The 7,009-nt window shown below is 43.4% G+C and overlaps 1 non-coding gene across 1 annotated transcript; it reads right to left on the reverse strand.

The window, feature by feature from the left end:
• Positions 1–6,583: 6,583 nt before the first annotated feature.
• TRNAT-UGU (transfer RNA threonine (anticodon UGU)) lies at positions 6,584–6,655 on the reverse strand. Its single transcript has one exon. It is a non-coding gene; the product is annotated as a tRNA-Thr (tRNA).
• Positions 6,656–7,009: the final 354 nt, after the last annotated feature.

Consider the following 7,009-nt stretch of genomic DNA (forward strand, 5'->3'; position numbering starts at 1 on the left):
CCATATTGCCCCTTATCAATTACCTTGCCTATTACCCTCTTGATTCTGTTCCCTAATATTCTCGCAAACAACTTATAATCTCCACACATAAGCGAAAGTGCCCGATAATCCATTACCGTTGACTGCTCCCCTTTCGGCACCAACACCACAACGGCCGTCCGTTGCTGCTCTCCCATTACCTCAGCCGCCTTAAGTATGTTAAACAGCCTTACTAAAAAAAACCTCAGAACCCCCCAATTCTTTACGTAGAAATCATTTGGCAGTCCGTCTATACCCGGCGCTTTTCCCAAACTCACTCCTGACAACGCCTGCCAAATCTCACACTCCGTAATCGGCCCACCTAATGTCACCCGATCTTGACCATCAAGCTCACACTGCACATACTCTCCCATTTCCCTCAATGCCACCTCACGGAAGCCCACACTTTGCGTATATGACTTAAACCAAGCGTCTACATATCCACTCATACCCTCTGTCGTTACCAATGCTTGACCCGCTCTATACCCTTCCATCCCTACATGTACGTTTAACCCCATCATCTCCATCGTCACTCTCCTCTTTCTCTGGCCTCTTAACACGCAAGCCGACGGCCGGTCACCCCATAGCACTTCTTCCAATCCTCCCATAATTCGCACACCATCAATACGCTCGTTTTGCAATACCCTAATACTCTCCTTTAAACCCTCAATGTCCTGCACTGGATAGCTTGCTCCTCCTCTTGCATAACAGTCCCGCAGCTGCCCTTCAAGATATCTTTGAAACCCATACTTTAACCGATTATCTTCCCTCCCACGACAAATATAATATTCTCTGATACGATTTTTAGCCACCGAATCCCACCAATTTACCAGTTCATCATCCCCCGGCGCCTCATCCACCAACCGTTCCCACAATTGCGCAAAAGACTGACGACATTCCTCACCCTGCAAAAGCTTCACATTTAACTTCCAATAACCTTGTCCCCTTCTAGGCAATCCCTCCCATTCTAGGTCCACCATTACTCCTCTGTGATCCGAAAAAACCGCGTCCACCACACGCACTCTGCTCACTATTACTGTTCGGGGCACATACAATCGATCCAGTCTTGCCGCATATCCACGTCTAACAAAAGTATGTTCTACAACCCCACCCCGTCCAACGTCCATTAACCCCACTCCATTTAATAATTCCCCCAAAATCCCCAAACAATACCCTGCCCCTCTAGGTTCCACATCCTTACGCCTTATCACACAATTCCAATCACCACCAATTACAGCTACACCCGGCAAAGCACGCAAATAATATACTAAGACATCCTTCACAAATTTATTCTTAATACGCACATCTCCCTCTGCTGGACCATACACACACACCAAACTCATCTGTACCCTACCCCACCACCCATCTACACGAATCACCCTCCCCTCCCCCCCCTCACAATGCCTCACTACGAACGGGCTAGTTTCCCTTACCAGGATGGCAACTCCTCCTTTCAACCTTATCGCATGCTCCACATACACATTATACCCATTTACCTTCAACTCATAACCTGGTCTGTAGTTGTGTTCCTGCACGAACACCACGTCAACACTATTACGCACCAAATATTCACTAAACCATACACACTTTCTCTCTGATCTCAATCCATTAATGTTCAATGTCATGCACTTGAAGCTTACAGAGTGGTTTTCCTTCTTGACCCTGGTACTGTCTTGCCACCAGATCGTTTCGTGACACCTCGGTCCCTCTCCCCCCCTTTAGAAACGCTCTTAACCAACTCCTGCCCCTTAGGGCCGCTGTTTCCTCTCTGCGTAACATCCGCCCAGGACTTTTTGCCAGTGCGCTGAGCAGGCGTGATCACGTCCTCGGAGTCAGATAGTGCAGCAGCGCGCTTCCGTGATGCTCCCTCTGCTTCCATCATGTCGTCTGATACATTGTCCCGGTGGACCTCCACCTCCACAGCTTGCATCAAAAGATTCTTATCACACTGCGCAGACCTCAGATCCTGTTCCACGCCCGGATCCACAACAGACCCAAGAACTAGATCTGGACTCCCAACCTTCCCAAGACTCTTGTCAGCCAATAACACATCTAAAGCCATGGCCAATGAGTCTTCCACATCGCTAGCACTCGCAGTCGGGGTGTCCTCTTCCAACACCTGAGCTGCATTCAATGAAGGGGTGTCCCCCCCCCTCGTCACACCTGCTGACTCCATCTCCTCCGCTCTCTCGACCTCCTCACTCCAGGACCCACCTTGTGTAGGCAGAGTCACATAAGGCAAATCCTCACTCTTCTCTATTGCTGTATGTCGTTGCCTTTGTTCCATGTTGCCACGCCTCCTTTCACACAGAGCCGCTAGGTGATCATATGACCCACATAACCGACAGGTCCGGCGTTGCCCAGCGTATGTCACAAACACCTGGGTACGAAATTCTGGCAGCACTACGTACGACGGAATAGGGTAACGTAACGTCATCTTCACAGAATACGTTCCTTCGAGTTTCCCTGCGTATGGCCCAGTGGCCCACTTCCCAACAGTGGCCATATGTACTGTACCATATTTGCCCATCGCAAGACGGATGTCAGAATCATCCGCCTCGAATGGCACATTTCTAATCTTAACCCATGTGTAATGGCGAGAAACGTCGTGAAGTCGCACGGTCACAGCGGAGTTAACTGTCAAAGTAACCTCCTGGTACTTGTCTACTACCGCCTCATACACACTTGCCAAATTAAACTTGACAAAGATCCTCGTCGTGCCATTCAGCGCTACTCCATATATCTCCTCGTCAGCAATACCATATGTATCTCGTATGATTGCAGGTAGTATCAGGTCCATAGAAGTTCCTGTCACAGCCCCACGGATAAGCTCAACACAGACTGTGTTTATGCGTCTCCGGCTTGCCTGCGCCATGCTGTGAAAATATAACTGCCACCATGGTGTAAACAAGTAGGTGAGTATAGCTAGGTGTGAACAAGTAGGCGAGTACAGCTAGGTGGGAACAAGTAGGTGAGTACAGCTAGATGGGAACAAGTAGGTGAGTACAGCTAGGTGGGAACAAGTAGGTGAGTACAGCTAGGTGTGAACAAGTAGGTGAGTACAGCTAGGTGTGAACAAGTAGGTGAGTACAGCTAGGTGGGAACAACTAGGTGAGAACAGAGACAGTCCCATGAAACCAAGGAAGAGTTCGTTTACACTAACAGGTCTACATATTAAGGTCAATATATAGGCCACTGGCAGATCAGGACATCCTGTATTACGCATTTATGTTAATCTTTTGATGTCAAGATTGTTGTTGCATTTAGAGTTGTGATTATTGCGGTTGTTGTTCTTGTGATTGTTGGATTGTTGCTGTTGCTGACGGTTGAACTGGAATACCTGAGTTGTTGTTGCTCCTCTGGTTGTGTTGTAGCAGCAGTAGTAGTAATAACTGAAGTAATAGTAATACGTAGTAGTAGCAGCAGCAGCAGCAGCAGCAGCAGCAGTAATAGAGGTAGTAACAATGGTAGTAGTGGCAGTAATAATAGTAGCAGCAGCAGCAGCAGTAATAGTGGTAGTAACAGTACTAGTAGTAATAGTAGTATTGGTAGTAATAATAGTAGTAGCAGCAGCAGCAGTAATAGTGATAGTAACAGTAGTAGTAGTAGTAATAGTAGTAGTGGTAGTAATAGTAGTAGCAGCAGCAGCATCAGTAGTAGTAACAGTAGTTATAGTAGTAGTAATTGTCGTTTTTGCTGTTTGTGTTGTTGCTGAAGGTTCAACAGGATCTGGAAGACAAGGGTTGTTGTAGTTATGGGGTTGTAGTTTTTGGTGCTGCTGCTGTTGGTGTGATTGTTGTTGCTGTTGTTTAACTGACTGGTTGGTTAATGGGGTTTAAAGCCTATCGACTACAATAGGCTCATTAAGGCTGTACACAACATTTTTCATCACCAGACAAGAAACTCTCAGGATATATACGCTGAGAGAAATGAACTTCTGAGTGAATATATCCTGTTTGTTGTTGCCAATAAGTTTATTCAGGCACAGGTACACATCAATACAGTTACTCAAATTATCATACATAGTAACATATGTGTAAATTGCCTAGGATAACCCAAAAAGTCAGACAAAGTGACTTATTTCCACTGTAATAATCAGAGAGAAATAACCACCAGGGTTAAGAAAGTCCGCTCCCCTCGTGGGAGATGCTTTGATGCTGGTGAGGTGGCTCTTGTTCCAAGGAATTGGGCCAATCCTCTCCTTCCTTCGATCGAATGCGATTACCCCTCATTTCCCAGGTGCTGTATGATCCCTACAGGCTTAACGCTTCCCCATGAATGTAATAATAATAATAAGGAAGGAGATTGATGCAGCCCTTCCACAAGATTGTATTAGTCACCTTAAAAAATCAATCATTTTCTATCGTGTTAACAGAGAACGTTAGGTTAGTAAGTAAGTAAGTAAATTTATTCAGGTATACACAAATACAGTTACATAGAATTATCATACATAGCAGCATATGTGTAGAGAACCTAGGATAACCCAAAAAAGTCAGACGGAGTGACTTATTTCCATTGGGGTCCTTTAATAGGTTGCAATAATATTATTAATAATAATTATAATAATAATAATAATAATAATAATAATAATAATAATAATAATAATAATTATTATTATTATTATTATTATTATTATTATTATTATTATTATTATTATTATTATTATTATTGTTTGATTTATTGGTGAGTGCTCTTGATCAAGGGAATTAAAAGCTACCTTCCCATCCCATGGTGTTCACATTAGCGTAAAATCAGACATAAGTAATGCGCTTAGAGGCCTTAGGTCTCACAAGAGAAGGACCCGGGTTCGACCCTGGGATGGGTGGAGACGAAAGACTATGTTTCCTTACATCAGTTACCCCTTGTTCGCCTAACAGTCAGTAGGAACCTGAGTGTTAGCTGACTGTTGTAAACCACACTGACTGACTTTCTTGAATTATCCTGAGTTATTAGCCTTTTTAATTAAATCTTCTCAGCTGAAAAGGAATCTTAGGCCGGTGAGGGGCTCTTGATTCAAGGAATTATTCTGCCTTTCCTTCCATCGGACTTGATTGATTCCCATTTCCAAGACGCTGTATCCCCCTACTGGTTTAGCGCTTCCTCACGATTGCATTAATAAGTAGATGTGATCCGAGAAAGGCATCCTCATATTCCATAAGGACTCGAATGGAAATAAGTCACTCTGTCTGACTTTTTTGGGTTATCTCAGGTTCTCTACACATATGCTGCAATGTATGATAATTCTATGTAACTGTATTTGTGTATACCTGAATAAACTTACTCACTTCCTCTACTTTAATGATTCCACTGAGCTACGTAATCCTAATCCTGCCTCCTACCGAGGCTTCCTTCAGTAGGTACGAGCCTGATAAAGAGGGTAAGACTGATATATAAAGGCCTCCTAAATAACTCATTAGAATTCCAAGCATCAGCTATTAAAACTTTGAGGCCCTACTGTAGGAATTAAAGTATTCATGAGTGCTGGTGACCAGATGACATGCAGCTTTAAACTCAATTAACTAACCAATCTGCATTCCTATTTCGACGTTAAGGCTCCAACAAGCCAAGAAAATGACCTTTAAACTTGTCCTTGTATACTTCACCAGGCTACGCTATCTCCAAGCTATTTACCACACAAGGTATATAATATATTATGAGATTCGCTCTCATACTGTATATGAATTAGAGGTACACAGTAGTATCTAATGGCTATAATTATAACTATAATTTTTAAAGGGGATGGAGGGGTAAGCCAGCGGAAGGCCTCGGTCAGATGACCAGCTGAGGGTCATATGACTAAGACCTGAGTCAGGAAACACTCCTCCTGTCTAACCTAACCTAACTCTCACACAGGTATACAATACCTTATGTGATGTACTCTCACACAGGTATACAATACCTTATGTGATGTACTCTCACACAGGTATACAAAACCTTATGTGATGTACCCTCACACAAGGTATACAAAACCTTATGTGATGTACTCTCACACAGGTATACAATACCTTATGTGATGTACCCTCACACAAGGTATACAATACCTTATGTGATATACTTTAACGCAAAGTATATAATACCGACGAACGTATAAATCATACATACTGCAACTTTTGGAAAGTGGTGCGCGAAACATCTCATAATACAGGCTTCTTATTCCTTCAAAGATGTGCCTTGAAGCTCTTGATTTAGAAAATTGGATTGAATCTCTGCTTCCTTGGACTAAACCTAATTGCCTGCCCTTCCCCAGGTGTCGTATGACTCCTAAAGGTCTAGCTCTTCGCCATAAATATAAGAGAATATTGCACCTGTCTCTATACTTCTATACCTGAAGCTATTCCAGCTTTCTGGTAGCACTGCCGCCTGCAAGAAACATTCTCAAACCTGTCACAGCATAAACTGAGTCCAAGGAGTCAGTGACCCTGCGGCCCTCAGACCAGGCCTTTTGGTAGATCAGGGCTTAACCGGGATGTTACCGGTGACCGAACGCAGTTTAATTAATACATGGACCACAGTCCGGCTACTCTGGAACTGACTTTAAATAAATATATACTCAAATTAGTTTACCTGCCCCCTGTGAGAATCGAACTCACGACCCCTGGTTTACAAGACCAGTGCTCTGCCCCTGAGCTAAGGAGGCTCTTCACTTCTAGGCTAAGGACCCCAGTAGAAATAATTGATTTTGACTTTTTTTGTGGGATTATCTTAGGTAATTTACATATATGTTACTTTGAATAATTAAAGTACAATGAACACATTTCAGTGCTCAATAATAACCCACATGGAGACAAACACTCAGGAGATTATCTGTATATTTCGATCCCTTTCTGGGATCCTCCTCTGCTGAAGAGGATCCCAGAAAGGGATCGAAATATACAGATCAATTAATTTCCAAGTGTGTTATTATTGAGCATATGTTACTATATATGATAATTGTACTTATGTGCACCTGTGCCTAAATAAACTTGCTTTGCTCCTGGGCTAAGAAGGTTCT

Source organism: Cherax quadricarinatus, unplaced genomic scaffold, assembly GCF_038502225.1.
Source record: "Cherax quadricarinatus isolate ZL_2023a unplaced genomic scaffold, ASM3850222v1 Contig1994, whole genome shotgun sequence".
In the NCBI taxonomy this organism is placed as follows: domain Eukaryota; kingdom Metazoa; phylum Arthropoda; class Malacostraca; order Decapoda; family Parastacidae; genus Cherax; species Cherax quadricarinatus.